Genomic DNA, 24,130 nt, shown 5'->3' on the forward strand with positions numbered 1-24,130 from the left:
AATGGACCGTCGGAGATAATATGTTTCGAACAACCTTAGCAGCTCAATGTGGTAAGCAGACCGACTGACTATTTTCCGTACGATCTCAAGAAAATAACAGTTCACACGACCTTTTAATTTTGTAAATTTATTTATCTTCCACCTATAAAGATTTATTTTTTTTACTCATTTATTTGTTACTTTAGTTATTAATGTCTCACGGGTTCGAGTACATGTATTTGCCGGGGATGCTGACGGCTTACGATCTTCTGCAATTAATAGAATGATCCGATTACGATCGGACCCAAAATGGTTTGATAGAAATTTTCTTTTATTAAATTGGTATTTTTAAAGTTATATCGGACCGTTCACATCCCAAAATTCTCAATTTATATCAGCTTTTTAAGGGTACGAAATTATGATTTTTTATTTTATTTTATCAAATTTAATTTTCAAACAAAAACTACTTGAATATTATAATAGAAGATTTGCGAGGTTTTAAGGATACAAAAAAAAGATTTTTGAATGAGGTTATATTGTTTTTTGGTCCAATAAAAAAAAATTAGTGTAAGTCATGTCTATTATTTTCCCAAAAAAATTAGAATTTTTAACGAGGTTAAAAATAATTATTTTAATAGTTTTTAAACTTAAATAATGATCGTTTATAAGTTATTTATAAGGTTTCCTGAAAAGTTATTATTATTATTATTTGAATGAGGCTACGCTATTTTTATATAGTTCCAAAAATAGTGTAATTTAAGTTTTCAAAAATATTTTGTTGTGCCTAAAACCTCAAAAAAAATCTTATATAATAATATTCAAGTGGGTTTCCTCCCAAAATTATGGTAAATTCACCTTAAATTAGATAAAATAAAAAGTCTAAATTTCACACTTTTAAAGCGTTAAAATGAATTATATATATATATTAATGACTTAAAAAGATAAAACTTGATCATTTGGATCTTTGTAAATAATTTTTAATATTTTCTGAAAATTTATGAATTTTGGAAAAAGGAAAATTTGAGTTAGAATATTTTTGACTGGGATTATACTATTTTTGTATGAGGCCCAAAAACAATGTAATCAAACTCAAAAATAGTATAAATCAAGTTTTTAAAACTTTTTTGTATCCTTAAAATCTCTAAAATCCTTCTCTAATAATAATCAAGTGGTTTTTTTCCAAAAGTTATGATAATTCACCTTAAATTGGGTAAAATAAAAAAAATCATAATTTCATACTTTAAAGAACTGAGATAAATTAAAAGAACCTATATTTTTTTATTTAAAAATAAAAAGATCATTCAGGCTTTTTTTAAATTTTATTTTCAAGGTTTTCTGGAAATTTAAGAATTTTTTTTGACGTGAGTTGCACTATTTTTGTAGGACTTAAAAATAGTTTAGCTCAGGTTTTAAGAAACATTTTTGTATCCTTAAAATATCAGAAAGTTTTTTATAACAAATTTAGATGGGTTTTTTCTTTTCCCAAAAGTTATGCCCGGTTCATCTTAAATTCGGTAAAACAAAAGGCTTGAAATAAATAAAATACATCTATTTTAATGACTTACTTAAAAATAGAAAAAGAAAAGGTAATTTAGGTGTTTGTAAGTTATTTTTAATATTCTTGAAAATCTGAGAATTTTTAAAGAGGATGAGATATGGTTTACAATGTTTTTCTATAGAACCCAAAAACAATGTAACTTAGGTCTTCAAAAAACTTTGTTATATAATCAAAATCTCAAAAAATCTTCTATAATATTAATCAAGTGATTTTTGTTCCAAAATTATGATAAATTTACCTTAAATTTGTTAGGATCAAGAGCACTAAGAGGAGGGGGTGGGGGTGTTGAATTAGTGCAGTAGAAAACTTTCGACGATTAAAACTGCGTTCGTACGTTGAAATCTGATTCCGACGTAAAAGTCGTTTCGTGCATATAATAACTTTGAAAGCTTATGGAAATGTATTTGAAGTAAAGTAAGGTAGGAAATTTGCAATTAAGATAGAAATTAGAATGTAAGCGCAAACTGAAATATGATGTTCGTACGATAAAACCGATTTCCGACGTAAAATCGTTTTTGGAAACTTGAAAGTGAGTTCGTAAAAGAGCATAAGGCAGTAAGCTATTGAGGATGTTTGCAATAAAGATAAAATGCTCAAAGTAAATGTAAACCGAGATTTAGAGTGGTTCGGTCAATCTTGACCTACATCCACTTTTGGCTTCCTCCACCAACGAGGTCATCGACGTCCACTAGAGGCCTTCCTTTAATAGGCGAAGGCCAACCACCCTTTTACAGTTTCACTCCTTTTGACGGGCTTATGAGACAACCCTTATAAACTTTTCTCTCCTCTCTTAAAAGATCAAAACTTGGAAAAAGAGGGAGGAGAACTTCTAGCCTTTACAACACTTTTGAGCTCTAAAAATCACAGAGTAAGATTGGATTTTTGGTGCTTTTGGTTACCCTTTCATTGCTGAAAGGGTGAGGTATTTATAGGCCCCAAACCAGTTTGAATTCCGAGCTCAAAACTATCATCTCCCGGAATTCCGGGGTCTGGCGGTTGCACCGCCTGACTAGGGTAGTTGCACCGCCTGGCAGAGCTCAGAGACTGAGCCTCTGGGTAGTGCCATCGCTTGTCAAGGGCGGTTGCACCGCTTGGCAGAGCTCGGAGACTGAGCCCTGGTAGTGCCACCACCTGTCAGGGGTGGTTGCACCGCCCAGTCTCGCTCGGAGACTAAGCCCAGGCGGTGCCACCTCCTGCCTGGGGCAGTTGCACTGCCTAGCTTTCTTGGGAGACCCTCTCCTGGGCGGTGCCACCGCCTAGTAGGAATTCTGGTCCGAATGGGTTGATCCATTCGACCCAATTTGGGTCTGTCAAGGGCCTAATTGCCCCCAGATTAAGTTAATGGGATCACCTCCCATTCCTAACTTAATCTTCATGCTAACTACGACAATTCTTAAGACATTTACTACAGCTTGCTTCGGTGCGTCAATCGCTTCTTATAGCGAGCTTCCGGCGAATTTTCGACGAACATCCAATGAACCTCCGGCGATGCTCCGACGGACTTTCGGCAAACTCCTGGACTTGCGACGATCCACTTGGTAAGTTCCGACGAGCTTCTTTTGGCAAGCTCCTGGACTTCTCGAATTTGTTCCTATAAAACCCTCGACGATTGTCTGGACTTCTGTCGAGCTCTCGAACTCCCAACGTGATCATAGTCTTTGACTCCGGTTCAACTCCTGCTGCATATCTTACTTTCATCGTAATTAATCCTGCACACTTATCTTAACATATGGATTAGATAACAAATGATAATTGACTTCATCATCAAAATCAAGATACAACAATCTCCCCCTTTTTGATGATGACAATCAATTCATAACGGAGTTAACCTTAACTCCCCCTATCTATATGCCGTACTTGAGATAAGTCATTCTTGAATTCAAGGCCTTTGAAATCAATAGACTTATTGATAAGTTAAGAACTCTCAACCTTATCAATTACTCCCATCATGATTCCTATCATGATGTATCTTACTGAAAATGATGTCAAGACTTGACATTCATTCTCAAGTTTTACATTTCAAATATGAATGATTGTAGCAGTTCAACATAAGATATCAATATGTAAAATTACGATGCAAGTTTTTGATATCTTAATATAATGCAAACATAGCATAATGTAAATATTGCAATCATAGTTATCATCGATTCATATATTTTTGATGATGCAAGCATGTTATAATCATAGCATCAATTCATATATCTCTCCCCCTTTGTCATCAACAAAAAAGAAAACGATATAAACAATTTTTAAGCATAAGTGCGGTTTTATTCATGCCATAACTAGGTTCATGTCATTTTCTAACAGTGAGTGATAGGATACTAATTATGCAAACATCTTAAGGAAAACATGACATGGAGATAGCTTTTAATACTTCTTTCTTTTCATTTGTTATTATCTTTTTGCATGAAGGAGGAAGGCTATTTGTGATACCAGTTATCTGTGACTTTACTTTGAATGAAGTTAAAATCGATGAGAGATTAAATCATATTCCATTTTTACAAGGATCAAGATATGTATGTGAAACAAATCCTTACAAGTAAAAACACTATCATCTATATTTCAAAAAGGAATTTACACGCAGGAATCAAAAAAATATTTTTCACATGATAAGTGTATGAGAGATGTTTTTGCTAGTTGATTCCATATGTCAAAAATCAATGATGAGAATCAAACTCGATATACATATGCTTATTAAGTTCGAAAAAGGATAATGTATCGAGAAAATCCGATTGTTAGAATACCACTAGTTAAGAGAATCCGAAAATGAAATTAACACTTTCATACATTCGGACAGGACTATACTATAGATTTTCAAATACAATCATGAAGACAAAACAAGCTCATTGTTATGAAAATTTTAGAATCCAAAAAACATAATTTCCAACATGTAATTTTAGGCATGTAATGACAATCAAGTGATTTGATCATTCAATCAATAAAGTCCGAAAAATGATTTTAACAAGTTTATGCATTCGGACACATTAACATTCTTAATTCTCTTCTAATGAAATCAAATTGTTCTTCGCTTAGAGGTTTTATAAGAATATCAGCTAGTTGATATTTAGTATTATGGCAATACGTCAACATCATAGTAATATTATGTCACATTAACATCATGGAAATGACACATCAATTTCATGGCTATATTACTTTCTCAAATCACATTTATCATGGAAACCAAGACATAAAGTTTTCAAAGTAGGCATTATAGAAACATTTAATTTCAACATGAAATCCGATAATGAGTAACGAGACTGAGCAACGTAACCCTGCATATTCTCACCAATTAATACATCAAATAACCATATCAAAGATTAGTACTCATCAAGGCATTGTGATCAAGGTGAGTAATATAAAGAGTTTACAACAACGTAATTGTTACAACAAGAGGTGATTGTGTCCATATATACAAGCTTATTCGGGAGGTGAAAAATTAAAGTGCCTAAATAAAGAGTCAAATTGTCGATGAATTTGCTGCAGTTCAGATAGGATTTGATCTTATCGATGTTCAAGCCGATCTTGTCTTTATTCAAATCGGTCCATCTAAATTCCAATGTCTTCGATAGATAATGCAGGAGCTTGCTCAAATAGATGTGTTTCCTCAAAGGGACAGATCGGAGGAGATTGAGTATCCCTAAAGACTAGTGTTTCGGGTTCTGGTTCTGGTTGAGAGGGATTATTTCTTCTAGGCATTCTAACCCAATTACCGTTTCTATAAAAACATCTCAATCGGTGAAGTAGATTTTTATTTATTATGCTAAACCTATCTACTTTCATTACTTCTTCGTCGGGTGGTATTGGAATATCATAGACTTTAAGTATTCTAGTGATTATACCACCATATGGAAGCATCATGTCTTTTTTAGATAGTTCTATCATATTTTGTTGGATAAGGTAACCAAAATAGATGTTATGTCCTTTCATGATCCAATACATGGTTCCTAATTCTATTTGACTTACTTCATCATGATGGTATTGTTTAGGGAGAATGATGCGAGTTATAATATGATGAAGTACCTTAGTGTTTAGTGGTAGTAGATGTTCACAGCTTTTAGGAACTATCACTAAGTTGGGATAATCAAAAATTGTTCGTAAGGCTTCAACATATGTTATCCCAACTGTTTCATTATCCCACGATCCTCTAAAATAAAGACCTCTATTTTTTACAGGAATGCCTATCATGTCGCAAATGAATCTATCCGTAATGGAGATGTGTTGTCCTAGGAGATAGGTAGACATTCTTTCTTCTTCATCTACTTGTAGATTATTGTAAAACAATCTAACAAGTCTTGGATAAATGGGTTCACTAATTTATAAAATTGGGAGTAGATCTAAGTTTGCAAATCATTGGATTGTCTCTAAGTCTCTTAGTTCATCTAGATCTACATGTTTTCCCTTATTGATACTTCTAAATTCAAAGGAAGAAAATTTTTCAGCATGATATTTTGAATCGAAAAGGGTAAGATCAAAGTCTTCTTCTAATCTTCTCTTCCCTTTGTCCCTAGATGATCTTCTAGAGCCCATAACTACTATTATTTAAGAAGATAGTAATAAGCAAGAATAAATGACTCAAAAATAGAATTTAAAGGATTCTTAGAGAATACCTTAAGTAAGATCCTTAAGAGAAAGAGAGATTGTTGATCTTTTGCTTTGAAATGATGAGTATTTGGGAGAAATGAAGGTGGAGAAGCTTTGGTGGTGTAAAGAGGGGAAGGGAGTAAGTTGGGGTCGGTTCCACCGCCGGCCCTAGCTCGGTTTAAAAGAGGCAAGATTGCAAGCAGTTGCACCACTGGCTGGGGCGGTGCAACCGCTTGCAACCCGTGACAACCAGCGGTGCTACCGCCAACTGGGCGGTGCCACCGCCTACAGGCGGTGAGCACTTGTTTGGGGGATGTATGGACTGATTTGGATGTTTTTAACTTGAGGAGAGGTTTCATTTGTGGAGCAATCAACTTTACTTTCGTAATTACGCAAGAGTTTCCATTTCAAGATGAGAAATTTCGTACGTTCAAAATAGATCTTGTGACGCGCATATTCTACTTTAAATGTCGTACACAATTTTAGACATGTTCATGACTTATTATCCAAGTTGGTAAGCTTTGCAAGTTTATGACAAACTTTGCTTGTAAGACGTAAGTTAATGATATAGATAATCCATAAATCGTAAAAGATCATTATGGAAATCATCAATAATCAATAAACTATAAATTACCTAAAACTTATCATCATCATGCATAGCTTCAAAAAATAAATTTATTAGGCATGATATCATATTTCATAAGGCATTTTTAATCAAAATCATTTTGTTTATCATAAACATACAATTTTCATGATTATTTTCAAAATTACTAGAATGATAAGCATGATTTCTATTTTTTTTATTTTCATGTAATTAATCCTAAACGAAATTAAAAATAAAGAAATCAATTTGATGAGTTCAGAAATCCGGAGGGTATGTGAAGGGAGAATTATGAGTTTCAAAATCTGAGGGATTAAACATGATTGTATTAGTATCACTCTGCAATATTAATTTTCTAATCCTCTTTTTTTTACTATTTATGCTAGAGAGCATTACGTGTTCTTTTGGATCTCGAGTCATGAATATCGAGTACCCAAAAAACAAGATATTATCTCTTGCTCCTAGCTTTTGATGGTGTATGTTTTTACAAGAAGGGGTGATTTTTAGGTACCCATTTACTTTTGGGTGCCTCAAAAACTGATCTATATTGTTTATTATGTTGCATAGAGTTTATTATGGTTCCTTTAGGAACCCAAATCAGTTTGTTCGGACTAATTTTCTTGAATGGACAATGATATGTTTTATGTCCCTGTTTACAACAAAAGTTGCATTTGCTTTGGTGTTGAACATGTAAGATAGGGCCTTTTATGAAAGTGGTTGGATTTTGGTGAGGACTTTTCACGAGTCTGATTCCACTTCTTTTGGGAACGTGACCATGTTTATAAGGATCATGTTCAAAGACTTGCTACCAACCTCAAATTTCTTCAAGGTGTCCTTAAGTAGCAAGTTTTCCTTTTGGAGAGTTTCTAGATCATGGCATTTTTCACATTAAGCTAAATTATCATAATATTCAGTTTTTAATTTATCAAAATTGCTAACAAGACTATCATGCTTATTTTTTAATAATTTATATTTTCTATTAATTATTTTATATTCATCAAATAAGTCATGGAAGGTATTTAATAATTTATTAAATGATAAATCTGCATCAATTAAATTTGTTACCTCTTCTCCGATGGTCATTAAGGCGTAATTAGCAACTTGTTCGGTGTTGGACTCCTCTTCTTCAGATGCGCTCGAGTCATCCCACGTTGCTTTGAGCGCCTTCTTCTTTGTTGTTCTCTTCTTGGCTTGGGGACAATCACTTTTGTAGTATCTCGGCTTTTTGCATTCGTAACAAATAACTTGGTTCTTTTTTTGTTCAAGTTTATCTTTTGTGTCACTTTTAAACTTGTTTCTTTTAATGAATTTTTTGAATTTCCTTGTTAGAAGTGCCAAGTCATCGTCACAGTTCTCATCACTTGAGTTTTCTCTCTCAAGTGGTTATCTAAAGTTCTAAGTGTCATATCCTTTCTGTTCTTTGGAAGGATGTCTTCTTGCTCTTCATGAGCCTTGCAAGTCATTTCATAGGACATTAATGACCCGATTAGTTCTTGAAGTTGTTTAAATCTTTAGTCTCTTGAATAGCAGTGATTTTAGGGTCCCAACTCTTAGGAAGGGATCTTAGAATCTTATTTACGAGCTCAAAATCCAAAAAACTTTTGCCGAGTCCTTTTAGACCATTGACGACATCCGTGAAACGGGTGTACATGTCGCCAATAGTCTCGCTCGGTTTCATTCGAAAAAGTTTAAAAGAATGTATCAAAAGATTGATTTTTGACTCTTTCACTCTACTTGTGCCTTCGTGAGTCACTTCGAGTGTATGCCAAATATCAAACGTAATTTCATAAATCGAAACACGATTGAACTCATTTTTATCAAGCGCACAAAATAAGGCATTCATAGCCTTTGCATTAAGAGCAAAAGTCTTCTTCTCCAATTCATTCCAATCGATCATTGGAAGAGAAGACTTCGAAAATCCATTTTCGATAAGATTCCAAAGTTCAAAATCCATTGAAAGAAGGAAGATCCTCATTCGGGTCTTCCAATAGGTGTAGTCCGTCCCATTGAACATGGGTGGATGTGTAATAGAGTGACCCTCTTGATTTCTGGCGTATGTCATCTCTCTTGGGTTTTAATCCATTTGAGAGTTTACCCCGCTCTGATACCAATTGTTAGAATCAAGAGAACTAAAAGGGGGGGGGGGTGAATTAGTGCAGCAGAAAACTTTCGACGATTAAAACTGCGTTCGTACGTTGAAATTTGATTACGACGTAAAAGTCGTTTCGTGCAGATAATAACTTTGAAAGCTTATGGAAATGTATCTGAAGTAAAGTAAGGCAGGAAGTTTACAGTTAAGATAGAAATCAGAATGTAAGCGCAAACTGAAATATGATGTTCGTACGATAAAACTGATTTTCGATGTAAAACCATTTTCGGAAACTTGAAAGTGAGTTCGTAAAAGAGCAGAAGACATTAAGCTATTAAGGAGGTTTGTAGTAAAGATAAAATGCTCAAAGTAAATGCAAACCGAGATTTAGAGTGGTTCGGTCAATCTTGACCTACATCCACTTTTGGCTTCCTCCACCAACGAGGTCACCAACATCCACTAGAGGCCTTCCTTCAATAGGCGAAGGCCAACCACCCTTTTACAGTTTTACTCCTTTTGACGGGCTTAAGAGACAACCCTTACAAACTTTTCTCTCCTCTCTTGAAAGATCAAAACTTGGAAAAAGAGGGAGAACTTCTAGCCTTTACAACACTTTTGAGCTCTAAAAATCACAGAGTAAGATTGGATTTTCGGTGCTTTTGGTTGCCCTTTCATTGCTGAAAGGGTGGGGTATTTATAGGCCCCAAACCAGTTTGAATTTCGAGCTCAAAACTATCATCTCCCGGAATTCCGGGGTCTGGCAGTTGCACCGCCTGACTAGGGCAGTTGCACCGCTTAGTAGAGCTCGGAGACTGAGCCTTTGGGCGGTGCCACCGCTTGTCAGGGGCGGTTGCACTGCTTGGCAGAGCTCGGAGACTGAGCCTCTAGGCGGTGCCACCGCTTGACAGGGGCGGTTGCACCGCCCAGTCTCGCGGAGATTGAGCCCTGCTGGTGCCACCGCCTATCAGGGGCGGTTGCACCGCCCAGTCTCGCTTGGAGACTAAGCCCAAGCGGTGCCACCGCCGACCCTAGCGGTGCCACCGCCTAGTAGGAATTCTGGTCCGAATGGGTTGATCCATTCGGCCCAATTTAAGTCTGTCAAGGGCCCAATTACCCCCAGATTAAGTTAATAGGATAACCTCCCATTCCTAACTTAATCTTCATGCTAACTACGATAATTCTTAAGACATTTACGACAGCTTGCTCCGGTGTGTCAATCGCTTCTTCCGGCGAACATCCGACGAATCTCCGGCAATGCTCCGACGAACTTCCGGCAAACTCCTGGACTTGCGACGATCCACTTGGCGAGTTCCGACGAGCTTCTTTTGACAAGCTCCTGGACTTCTCGGATTTGTTCCCGCAGAACCTCCGACGACCGTTCGGACTTCCGTCGAGCTCTCGAACTCCCAACGTGATCATAGTCTTTGACTCCGGCTCAATTCCTACTGTATGTCTTACTTTCATCGTAGTTAATCCTGCACACTTATCTCAACAAACATATGGATTAAATAACAAATGACAATTGATTTCATCATCAAAATCCGAGATACAATAAAATTGAGTAAAATAAAAACAAATCATAATTTCACACCTTTAAAGGTCGAAATAAAATTATTAAAAAATATACTTCATAATAAATTAAAAAAATAAAAAGATCATTTAGGTATTCGTAAGTTAAATGGAAGATTTTCTGAAAATTTAAAGAATTTTGGAAAAGGAAGGTTGTGAGTTACACTGTTCTTGTATAGGATCCCAAAATAATGTGCTTCAGGTCTACAAAAACTCTTTTGAATCGAACATCACAAAACTTTCTATAACAATAATCAAGTGGATTTTGTTCCAAAGTTATGGCAAATTCATCTTAAATTAGATAAATTAAAAGACCATAACTTCACACCTTAAAGGATTGATATATATATATATATATATATATATATATATATATATATATATATATATATATATATATATATATATATATAGTAAAAATGGTAACACCTTTGGAAGCTACTCTTTAGAGTTCCCTGAAAATATTAAAATTTCTCATTCAAGAATAATATAACTTAGATATATTATTACCCAAAAATAGCAAGATTTTATGAAACATTAAAAATGTCAAATGAAGTCATAATTGATTTTTTTTAAGCAATTAAGAGATCTATTTTCGATTAATTCAACTCTTAAAATTTTAAAAAAATTATTTTTGATCAATTTAAGCTGAAATTATAATGTTGTAATTATTCCATTATTTTGTCTTATAATTTTGAGATTTAATTATATATAAATTTTTATTAATATAAATAAATATATAATATTTTTATTAGTTATTATTTATGTTAGATCGATTTCTGATCCAATTGGGAGAAAGGGAGGAAGAAAAAAAAAAGTGGTCAATTGTATCTTTATCCCTTTTTTTTAAATTACGGCTCCAAAATAAAATAAAAAATGTAGGGTATTTGGATTTTGATCAAGAAATTATTAAGAGTATGATCATGGAATGACTTGACTAACATCTTCCAGTGAATTAAATAGTAAAATTAAATAATAAATCATACATAAATAAGAGAAAATTTTTCATTGGTCTCTGAATTCAATTGGTTAGAGATTTAGGACTGTATTTATAGAACCTAGAAAAATCTCAAAGATCAACAAATGTTTAAATATTTGAAAAAAATATTATTACTATATGTGTGTGAACACACTCTTCACTTCCAGAAGGTTCTATTAACTAATTTGCCATTGTCCGAGCCGTGAATCCGACGCGCGTGCATAAATCTATCTTCCTGTTTTGCCTTTCTCGTGTCGCTAGCGGGCCTTCGATTTGCTTCGTCGGGCAAGCATTATCGTTGCGAATCTCCTCCACCTCCTCCTTTGGATCGTCGACTATTTCAAAAGAGGGAACAGGAATAAGAGAGGTTAGAATCTGGCCTTTTCAACTAATCGGATGTTTCGTTGATTGGATTGGGTTTGGATCAGAATCGTGTCCCAAATCTTTGGTTCATCTCTCGTTTTTGGATGAATTTTGCTTTTCATTTGCACCTATTCTCAAGTTTCTTCTTTAATTAGTCTATCGGTGATCAATCACCTGTACCTCGATGGCCATACACGCAGAACAAGAAAAAGTCACCTACTTTTGTATTTGTGTGTCTTCTAAGATTACTATTGGTTTTCTTCGATATGTTTTACAGAAGAAAGAGAAGTTGCATTTTGTGTGAATAGGAGCGCTCAATGTTGTTCTATTCTAGTGGTAAATGATTTTTTGCTTGTTGCTCGTTGTTGAAGGATCCTCTAGGGTAAATAGGTATTAGAACATTCTTTCAGCAGAATTTCTGGGTCAAGTAGAGCAGCAGACGTGAAATCGTAAGAAGCTTTAATATGGATGTTCATAATTGACTTAATAATGTGGCGAAAAGGTTACCTTTGTTGGGGTAGGCACCTGGATGCTTGTGCTTCGAGGTTGATGCGAATACATTGATGACATGTAGGGAAGGAATGGGCATCTTCCATGTCTTCCTAAACTAAATTAGGCATGTTGAATGTTTTAAGCTAAAGTTTTTTTCTAAAAAAAAAAAATTAATGTTGTTCTGGTTAAATTGCTTATTCCTCTTGTTTTGTTTCTAAGGTATTGGTTTGCTAATCCTACATGGCTTTGGGGATCAGCAGGTATCTGTTTTTGCCTCTCATCAGTGACCTAATACTCTATTTAGATTTGCTAAGGTACAAGTAGCAAAATTTGTTGGCTCCTTTCAAGTTAACATCTTTCTCAGTTTGATGAGAATTTTTTACTCAATAAAGTTAGCTTCTTGGATCTTGTAATTTATCTTGAAGCAGGGGATTCACTTTGAGGTTGTAACTAATGCTGCATTTAGTTATTGATATGATGATAATTAATTTCGTTTGCTAAATAAATTTATGACAATGATGTGGATAATGCAAAAAAGCTGATAGATTTATCAATCTCAATGGAGACATATGCTAAACCGGTGTAGAATAAGTATAATTACTCTATAAAAATTTTAAATAGGTTTTAGGATGTAGGTATCAAGTTAGCAACTTATCTTCTCGTCTGATGGGGCCTTCTTCTATAACAGGTGCTTTGGAGTCTACAGCTCCTTGTTGTGTCCGCTTGTTCTTCTAATTATCAATCTACTTTGTGGTTCAGTTGTCTGGGCAGTTCTCTGGACACAGTGTTGTTAGCTTATTATACTCATGTGACCAACAAGATTTTGCTCTCAACTAGACCGGAAAAAACAATGTTATTTTGGTGAAATGGGGCTTGAATTGAGAAATGTTTCAGGAGGAACAATAAAACTATCTGGCTAGTCATGATTTTAATAGCAGCTCTTTAGGTGCTCGCTGTAGGAGTATCATCAAGAATATATCATGTGAAATAGAAGGGTGACCTCGGGAAGAAATAAGAGAAGATGTAGATTTGAGGATTTTTTGCTATTGTTGACAGAATGCTTACAGAAGCAGGACTGCGTTGAATATGGTTCTTAGTTCATTCATGGGAAACAAACTGGTCGCAACATTTTTAAGCCTTTTAATATTATTATCTTGTTTTACATGAACTAATCTATATGAATGAGCATTGTTTTATGTGCTGAATGAGTAACTTCTAGCAGGTAAATGTAGAATGTTGTTGGCGGGACCGGGGGAAGCGTTAGATGTAAAAGCTGGTGGGATAATGTTTTATATAGGGAGATCGTATATCCATGAATCTTTACAGATTTGTAAGAGAGGATAAGAAAATCAAGCGTCTTTCTCTATATTCATACAGTAGGGCTATGATGATGCTCCTCAAATCTCCTGACCGGAGGAGAATAGGAGAAGGTAACCCAAATAAGCTCTAGCATATGAACCGTTAGTTCTTTCCTACTTATAGAAGTCCTCTATCAACTTAATCATAATGGATCCTGTCCAAGCCTCTTAGATTAGTGGATTTGTATCCAATAATTTTTCATTGGCTCTTGTTGGATCTCATCCATAGGATCCAATAAGATAGGGGGCTTCAACGGATATCTCATATCCGAACCTCTACTCATTGCAACGCCTACCATATGTGTATAACCCTCTAAGCCCAATATCGAGCTAGCCGTGAATCATTCATGTCAGAACTCTTTCTTGCTTAGTGAATTATTATCTCTATAATAATTCACTCAATTCATCGACTGCGGACATACTAGGTCATTACGCTGTAGTCCCGAGACGATACAGGGGATTATATGCATAGCGGAAGAACATAAAAATAATTTTTTTTTTAATTTTTATCGATGTATTCATCGTCGTGTGAAGATTGATGAATAAAAACCTACGAATCTTAAAAACATGTGTGAGATAGTATTTTATACAGGGAGATCGTATATCTCTAAATCCTTACAGATCTGTAGGAGAGGATGAAGGAAATCAAGCGCCATCTTCTCTAGCAGTGATTCACACAGTAGGGCTATGACGATGCTCCTTAAATCTCTTGGCTAGAAGAGAATAGGAGAAGGTAACCCAAATAAGCTCTAGCATATGAACCATTAGTTCTCTCTTATTTATAGATGTCCTCTATCAACTTAATCATAATGTATCCTGCCCAAGCCTCTTAGATTAGTAGATCTATATCCAATAATCTTTCATTGGCTCTTGTTGGATCTCATCCATAGGATCCAATAAGATAGAGGGCTTTAGTAGATATCTCATATCCGAACCTCTACTCATCGTAACGCCTACCATGTGTATAACCCTCTAGGCCCAATATCGAGCTAGCCGTGAGTCATTTATGTCGGAACTCCTTCTCGCTCAGTGAATTATTATTTTTATAAAAATTCACTCGACTCATCGATTGCGGACATACTAGGTCATTACGTCGTAGTCCCCAGACGATATAGGGGAATCCAATCCATTGGACCTATCTGTCCTTAGTTACCATATACCTATAGTCTCTCATCCATCTAATATCCCAAAGATTGTATACCGGGCATGATGCTATTAGACCCATACGATTTCTACTCGAGTCTCTTTCTAATCGGATTCTTTTGAAGAACTCTTTCTCCCTCAATCCAAATGACCCTGACCAGAGATTTGTCTGAGCAAGAACACATGAGATATTCCTCTCATGATACCGAGAGTAGATGATCCTCTATCGAAACTCAATAGTCCTCGTAAGGTTGGTTACCACTCCCCATGACCGGTTGTGCTAGATCTGGAACCTTCAGACCTATAAGTTAGGCATCAAAGAGTGGAGTACTTATATATGATATCCTTGGTGTTTCAAGTCTAAGGACCAAATATACCATTGGGACTATGGAATCGCTGTTTAATAATAAGGCATTATCAACCATCCAACATTCCGTAACCGAATCAATAAATGAACTCATTCTTCAATAAGCACATGTACTGTATCCCTAGTGTTCTCACACGAGTAGCTATGAGACCGGCTACATCCATCATATGGATGAGTATACAACACACCAGTCTATCCGATTATCTCGATGTCTCTCTCAAGTAACCTATGACCGGGATTATTTAGGATATGTGTTTAAAGGCGAATCGGTCTCATTATCGTAATCTCATCATGATCCGATTTTCATTGCATAGATCAATGAACATCACAATATATTCAAGTAATAGGTAATATAAAGTGATAAAATGTCAAGTAATAATAATAAGTAAAAAGACTGCGTGTCAAGTCACATGTGTCATCACTCACGCGATTGGCTTACAAAACATATATGACTAGCAATCTACCACTTGACCTAAAGTCAATCACCTATGTGTCTAATCCTCATCATACCCTTATGACTCTCATATGATTCAACAACTTTGTTAGTAGATCTGCAATGTTATCTTCAGATGGAACTCTTTTCACTTCTATATCTTATCGGGTCATGATCTTTCTAATCAGGTGGAACCTCCTCAGAACACTTTTGATGAGACCTAGGTTCCCTCATTTGAGCAATCGCCTCGTTGTTATCATAATATAAGAGATTTGGCTCCTCACTACCCAGTATGACTCCTGGATCTATGATGAACTTCTTCATCCAAACTCCCTCCTTTGCTGCCTCTACTACAACAATGCACTCTACCTCTGTGGTCGAGTCAGCAATAGTATCTTACTTGAAGCTCTTTTAATATACTGCTCCTCCATTCAAGGTGTACATATACCCCAAATTCGACTTACTGTCATCGATATCAGATTGGAAACTTGAGTTCATGTAGCCTTCAACCCTAAGGCTACCACCTCTATATACTAGTAAAAGATCCTTAGTCCTTCTTAAGTACTTAAGGATACTCTTTATTGCTTTCTAGTGCTCTAAGCCTAGATCCGCTTGAAACCTATTCGTGACACTCAGAGCATGCGTTATATCAGGCCTGGTATATAGCATGACATACATGATAGACCATATCGTTGAGGCATAGGGTATCCTATCCATGTTCGCCATTTTTTTAGGAGCCTTTGGGGACATACTCCTAGAAAGTGATATTCCATGTCTCATCGGTATAAGACCTCTCTTAGAATTTTTCATGCCAAACCTTTTGATAATAGTATCTATGTACCTGGACTGAGATAAGTCAAACATCCTCTTGGATCTATCTCTATAGATCCGAATCCCCAAGATATAGGATGCTTCTCCTAATTTCTTCATGGAGAAGTGTCTAAATAACCAAGTCTTTATTGTGGATAGCATTTCTACATCATTCTTAATTATCAGGATGTCATCCACATATAACACTAAGAAGGTGATAGTACTCTCACTTACCTTTCTGTACACACAAGGTTTATCTTTGTTCTTAACAAAATCATAAGATCTGATTGCCTCATCAAATCTTATGTTCCAACTTCGGAAAGCTTACTTTAGTTTATAAATGGATCTAAGAAACATACATACATTATCTGGATAGTCCTTGGACACGAATCCATCAGGCTGTATCATATACACCTCCTCCTTGAGGTTGCCATTGAGGAATACAGTTTTCACGTCCATCTACTATATCTCATAATCATAAATTGCTGCAATAGCCAATAGAATTCAGATATATTTTAGCATGGCTATGGGAGAAAAGGTTTCATCATAGTCTTTGAGGAATACAGGTTTTATCATTGTCTTTGATGATACCCCTTAGCCACTAGCCTTGCTTTATAGGTCTCTACTTTTTCATCTATTGTGATATTCTTCTTGAAGATCCACTTGCAACCGATGGGTACAATACTCTCAGGTGCATCAACTAGGTTCCAAACCTTGTTGGAGTACATAGAATCAATATCAAAATTCATGGCTTCTTGCCACTTCTCGAATTCTATACTCGTAATAGTCTCCTCGTAGGTCTAAGGATCAATATTCTTAACATCCTCTTTTCTAATATGTCCCACATATCTCTCAAGAGGATGAGATACTCTGTCGGACCTACGTAAAGTCGAAACTTGTGTGCTAAGTGCTTGAACAGACTTGGGCTATGGAGTGGTGCTTGAGCTAGGTTTTCCAACCTCGCTCAACTCTATTATGCTCCCACTATCTCTACTAAGAATGTGTTCATTCTCAAGGAATATTGTTCTCTTGGCTACAAAGACCTTTTGGTTCTCGGGATGATATAAATAATATCCACAGGCTTTTTTGGGGTATCCTACGAACTTATATCGCTCAATCCTCGATTCCAACTTATCGGGGTTGTGTCTTTTAATGTGGGCAAAGCAGTCCCAAATCTTAATAGCCTTAAGTTTTTTCCTTTTCCATGTCTCATATAGTATAGACACTACCGACTTAGTTAGAACTATGTTCAAAAGGTAAGTTGCAGTCTCTTGGTCGTATCCCCAAAATGAGATGGGTAGGTCAGCGAAACTCATCATGAACCGTACCATGTCTAACAGTGTATGATTCCTCATTTCAGATACACCATTGAGCTGAAGTATATAAGGAGATGTCCATTGTGATAGAATCTCATGATCCTTGAGGAACTGGATGAACTTTGTACTCAAGTACTCACCTCCTTGATCTGATTGAAGAATCTTGATACTCTTTCTAATCTGGTTCTCCACTTCATTCTTATACTCTCTGAATTTCTCAAAGGCCTCGGACTTGTACTTTATCAAGTGCACATGTCCATACCCTAAGAAATCATCAGTAAAAGTAAAAAAGTAGGAGTAACCACCTATGACATGAGTTGACATGGGTCCACATACATCACTATATATGAGTTCTAATAGCTCGGTGGCTCTCTCACCAGTTCCACTAAAAGGAGAGTTGGTCAATTTTCCACGAAGGCAAGGCTCGTAAGTTGTATATGACTCATAGTCGAATGGATCTAGATATCTATCCTTTAGCAACTTTTGGATCATTTTCTTATAGATGTGACGTAGTCTACAATGTCATGGGTATGCACTTTTCACCTCATCTTGTTTCCTCTTAGACATGCTTACATTCATGATATGTGGAGTAGTGTCCAGCATAAACAAGTCATTATGCAATGTTCCTCTCATGATGATCTCATCATCTAATAATATTGAACAACCATTGTTCTAAAAAACTAATTTATATTCACTAGCTATCAAACATGAAATGAAAATAATATTTTTGATAATAGAATAAACAAAATAGCATGCATCCAATGTAATAATTACCCCACCAAGCAAATGTAGGGTGACCTCGCTAACAGCTACTACAACAACTTTTACTTCATTCCCCATTTTGAAGTCCATCTCGCATCTCGCCTCTCGCCAATCTCCTAGGTCTTGCTATAACCTACAACGAATTGTAAATATGATAAGCATTACTAGTATCCAATACCCATGTGTTATCATAAGAGTCTAACAAATGGAAACTGATCATGAATATACCTAGAGCTTCTCCAAACTTCTGTTCACCATCTCTGCAAGGTATTCTTTACAGTTTCTCTTCCAGTGCCCATCTTTGTCGTAGTGGAAGCATTGGCCTTTGTTCTTTACCGGGTCTTTCTTAGCAACCTTTGTTTTACCCGATTTGCCCTTGCCCTTGCCCTTCTTAAGGGACTTTTTTGCTTTCCTTTTATTTTTGGTCTCACCGGTATAGAGAATTGGCTTCTCTTTCTTGGTAATGCTCTTTGTCTCCCTCAACATATTGAGGAGCTCAGGGAGAGTTATTTCAAGCTTGTTCATATTAAAATTTATTATGAACTGTGAAAAGGAATCTGGTAGGGATCGAAGCACAAGATCCACACACAAGTTATCCTTTAGGACCATTCCTAAACCTGTGAGTTTCTCTATCCACTCAATCATCTTTAGGACATGGTTCTGAACCAATGTCCCCTTAGTCATCCTAGTATGGAAGAGGCTCTTGGATATCTCATATTGCTGAGTCCTTCCCAGTTCCTCAAACAGTTTGCAGACATGTAGGAGAATGAATTTGATATCCATCTTTTCATGTTGTCTTTGTAACTTAGGAGTCATGGAGTCCAACATATAACACTAAGCAAGAGTAGAGTCATCTATATACTTCACGTAACGAGCAATCTCATCCTCGCTTGCCCTTTTCTCGGGTGTAGACATCAATGCATCAAGGACGTACGCCATTTTCTCCACCGTGAGAACAATTCTCAAGTTATGAAGTCAATCTATATAATTCGAACTAATGAGGCGGTTGACATCAAGTATGTCATGTAAGGGATTTGAAAACGATATTTTTTGAAAATAAAGATGTAGTAAAAATAAATAACATACAGATTTTATAAAAATAAATAAATAAGATATGGACTTCTATCTTAATCTACTCCCACTATTTTACTAGCGAGTCACGCGACACCCTCAGTATATGAAATGAAAGTCTCTGGTTGGGTTCTAGTGGGGATCAAGATCCAATCAGTATTTTAGTGTAACCTCGAGGGACTCGACCACAACTCCTTATGATTCTCGTCCTATTCGACCTCCAAACCACCATGGTCTCAAGAGACTCAACCAACCATGTTGTTCGGTTAAATTAACACTATCGTTACAAGATGAGTCTGATTCGATGATATACTCTCGAGGGACTCGACCAAGCATACCATGTCCTCAGGTCACTGATAACATCTTTATGTCATAGGGAAGATAGCGAGTCACAATATAAGTGAGCATCATAGGACTCGACTAACTCAACATACATCGAGAATCGGTCCCTACCTATAACGATGGAAGGCCACATGGGTCAATCTAATTACCTCACATTTACCAACTTAATATTATCGAAAGAGGGGATTTTTGATTTGATCTCCTAATATAACATGTCACACATATACATATAATATATATATATATATATATATATATATATATATATATATATATATATATATAAGCAATCACATATCACATGAGCAATTACACCAGATGATCATGGACCATAGCCTAATGTGATCAAGCCTAAGCTAGTGGGCTTAATCACTCACATCAAGATATATGTGTGCAGCGGTGTATCTCCATGCCTTGTGATCGTCCATCTCATCCTCATCGGTTTCGTCAGCATCTCGACGTATCTCCATATATCGCGATCATTCGTCTCGTGGGTCCCATTATCGCTTCCACGCTCTCGTTGCGCCTCATCGTGTGATTACAACTTAATCATAGGCATGCAGGCCCGATAATAAATGAGAAATAAAATGGAGGCTCGCAGGCCCTAATAATAATAATCACAAGTACACATACATCACACGGTCCATGATTATTCGTTCACATATCATACATCACATATAAATATTATTATGTAGGACTACTAGATAATAATAATAATAATAATAATAATAATAATAATAATAATAATTAAACTTTTTAATTAATTAATATTTTTAAAATTGAGCCATGTAGGGAATTTTTTAAATTTTAAGGGGTATTTTGGTAATTATGATAAAAGGACAAAACTTGGAATTTCTGAGGGGCAAAACTATCTTTTGCCCAGAAAACCCTAAACCTTCCCTTGCCTTTGCTTGCTGCGGTCGCCACTACCCTGTTGGGGATGGCCCTATGCGGTGGGGACATCGCGACGAGCTGCCCGCGGGCGGCGCCGCCCTTCCAAGTGGGTGCCCTTGCGGGCACTGTCGCCCTCGTGAGCTGCTTTGCTCGTGGGTGCAACGCCCGCCGACGCCGCTGCCCTGCTGGGCGGGCGCCCCAATGGGCCCTGCCGCCCCTACGGGCGGTTTTGCCCACGGGTGCAACACCTGCAGGCGCTGCCCCTTGTGGTGCAGTGCCCGTCCCTGTAGGCACCAATGCTGACAATTGGCCGCCGGCAGCAACCTGATGGTCGCCAACCCCTTGCATGCAAATGACAGTCCATCTACGAGGGCAGCAAGGGCAGCAACAATTGCATCAACGATTTGAACGTCAAAAACTTCTCTAAAACACAATACACGTAGTTCAAAACTAATCTTTCACATGAACAACTTGGCTCTGATACCACTATAAGGAAATCTTTGCGAGTATCACATGCACAACAGAAGGACATGAAAATAAAATCCTAAAATTTCTCATCAATGTGTTCATCGTCGTGTGAAGATTGGTGCACAAAAACCCGCGATACTTAAAACCACGTGTGAGATAGTATTTTACATAGGGAGATCGTATATCCCTGAATCCTTGCATATTTGTAGGAGATGATGAAGAAAGTCAAGCGCCCTCCTCTCTAGTGGTGATCCATATAGTGGGGCTACGACGATGTTCCTTAAATCTTCTAGCCTGCTATCTAAGGAGAAGGAGAGGAGAATAGGAGAAGACAACCTAAAGAAGCTCTAGCTTATGAATCATTGGTTCCCTCCTATTTATAGAGGTCCCTTATCAATTTAACGTTAATGGATCCTGCCCTATTGGGTATTGGATCTTCATCCAACTACCCAAGCCTCTTAGATTAGTGGATCTATATCCAATAATCTCTTATTGGCTCTTATTGGATCTTATCCATAAGATCCAATAATTTAGAGGTTTATTGGATATCCAATAAGATAGGGGCTCCGACATATATCTTATATCCGAACCTCTACTCATCGCAACGCATACCATATGTGTATGACCCTCTATGCCCCATATTGAGCTAGCCGTGAGTCATACCTATCAGAACTCATTTTGGCTCAATGAATTATTATCTCCATAATAATTCACTTGACTCATTGATTGCAGACGTACTAGGCCACTACGTTGTAATCCCCAAACGATATAGGGGAATCCAACCCATTGGACCTATTTGTCCTCGGTCACCGTATACCTATAGTCTCTCATCCATATAATATCCCAAGGACCGTATATCAGGCATAGTGCTGTCAGACCCATACGGTTTCTACTCGAGTCTCGCTTTAATCGGATTCTCCTAGATAACTCTTTTTCTTTAAATCCGAAAGACCTTGGTTAGGGATTTGTTTAAGCAAAATCATATGGGATATTGCTCTCATGACACTAAGAGTGGATGATCATCTATCGACACTCAATAGTCCTCGTTAGGTTGGCTATCACTCTCGATGACTAGCTATGCTAGATCTGGAACCTCCAGACCTATAAGTTTGGTATCAAAGAGTAGAATCTCAAGTCTTAGGACCAGATACACTACTGGGATTACAGAATCGTTATATGACAATTAGGTATCATCAACCATCCAACATTCTGTAAGCGGATCAATCATAAAACTTATTATCCAATGAGCACCTGTATTTTATCCCTAGTGACCCCACACGAGCAACTATGAGACCAATTGCATCCATCATATGAACGGTATATAGTACACCAGTCTGTCTATATATCTCAATGTTCCTCTTGAGTAACCTATGATCGGGATTATTTAGGATCTGTGTTTAAAGATAAATCAGTCTCATTATCGTGATCTCATCACGATCTGATTCTTATTGCACAGATCCATAAACATCACAATATATTTAAGCAATAGGCAATATAAAGTGATTAAATAATAAGTAATAATAATAAACAAAAAGATTATATGTCTAAGTCATCATCATTCATGTGATTGTCTTGCAAAACACTTATGACTAGCATTATTACGATAAAGATTCTCGTACCGGGAAAAATAAGCTTCCAACAAGTAGACTTCTACCTGTAATTACATTGTTAATGATGTTGTTTCTTCGTTATTTAGGAAAATCTTTTTGATTACCGATCTTGAAATTGTTTGAGAAGTATTAGTATGTTCCTTCTTATTCTTTAAAAAAATGCATATCTTCCTCAAAGTGAGATGTTTTAGAATTCTTTGGCCCTTCCATGAAGCTCGACGTTTTTGATGTACAAAATTCAAATCTTTTAATGTCACTTTTACTCATTACTTGTAACGTACAGGTGGAGGTACTGGATTCTCTATTGGTCATACTGCAGACCTGACTGAAGCTGACGAGCTTGACGGCCATGGACATCCACCTTGATCTCCTAATTCCAGTAGAGAGACGATATATTGAGCAGAGGCAGAAAATTGACATGAACAGATTGGCTAAGATATCAAGCAAATCTCACCGGGACCGGATTCAGGAATTTAACCAGTACTTGGCAAATCTCAGTGAGCATTATGACATTCCCAAAGTTGATCCTGGTTAATGATGACCAGAGCAATCTGATTCATTTTTTTGGTGCCTGGTTTTTTCTTCTGTACTTGTTTTGTGTTGAGCCTGTCATCTGACATTTTTACTTTGGAGAACCAGAGTCTATGTTCTGAAGTGCTTTCTAGTGTTCGAGAACGATGATCTTGAAATGGTGTTTATTCCCTTTGGTGGAAAAACTGTGACAAATTGTAGTTGAGTCCTAGTTTCTAGGGCATTGTTGCTTCAATCTTTTCCAGTTCTTGTTGCACCCGATGACAGGATATATATATATATATATATATATATATATATATATATATATATATATAGAAGTAAATTCCAAGATGAAAGAACATAGCCTAAGGAAGGTCTTACTAAAGAAATCTGATTAGTACCCACCATGTCCCTGAATGCTTTGCCATCACACTAAAGATCAGCATCTGTGCTTTGTTATTTATTAACAAAGCAAGGTGTAAAGAAGGCTTGATTAATCTAAAGCTGAGTCCAAGCATGCTCAAGTCCCAAGAACACCTAACAATGACATGAGAGATACAGATTAGTGAACTCATTTGCTGGAATCAGAGACTGTCTCAACATTAAACAAAAGACTCCCCATGTATCTTCTCACCCTGTTTTATTTGATCTTCCTACTCTTTCTGTGTTCGTGCAATGATTGGAGGAGCAGCTCTCGCATCTCTACCTGCTCGAAGACCTCATTGTATATGGTATCTTTATGAAAGCAAACTACATGCAACAAGGCTGTTTTTGACAGTCGAGTCTTCTTTTGTCCACTCCTTTTTATTTTTTCCTTCCTTTTTTTGGAGTG

The 24,130-nt window shown here is 36.5% G+C and overlaps 1 long non-coding RNA gene across 1 annotated transcript; it reads left to right on the forward strand.

Moving 5' to 3' along the window:
• The first annotated feature begins 11,555 nt into the window (after window positions 1-11,555).
• LOC103998331 (uncharacterized) lies at window positions 11,556-23,121 on the forward strand. Its single transcript, XR_010491317.1, has 3 exons — window positions 11,556-11,723; window positions 12,431-12,525; window positions 23,069-23,121. It is a non-coding gene; the product is annotated as an uncharacterized LOC103998331 (long non-coding RNA).
• Window positions 23,122-24,130: the final 1,009 nt, after the last annotated feature.

The sequence above is a fragment of the Musa acuminata genome, chromosome BXJ2-9, assembly GCF_036884655.1.
Source record: "Musa acuminata AAA Group cultivar baxijiao chromosome BXJ2-9, Cavendish_Baxijiao_AAA, whole genome shotgun sequence".
NCBI lineage: Eukaryota > Viridiplantae > Streptophyta > Magnoliopsida > Zingiberales > Musaceae > Musa > Musa acuminata.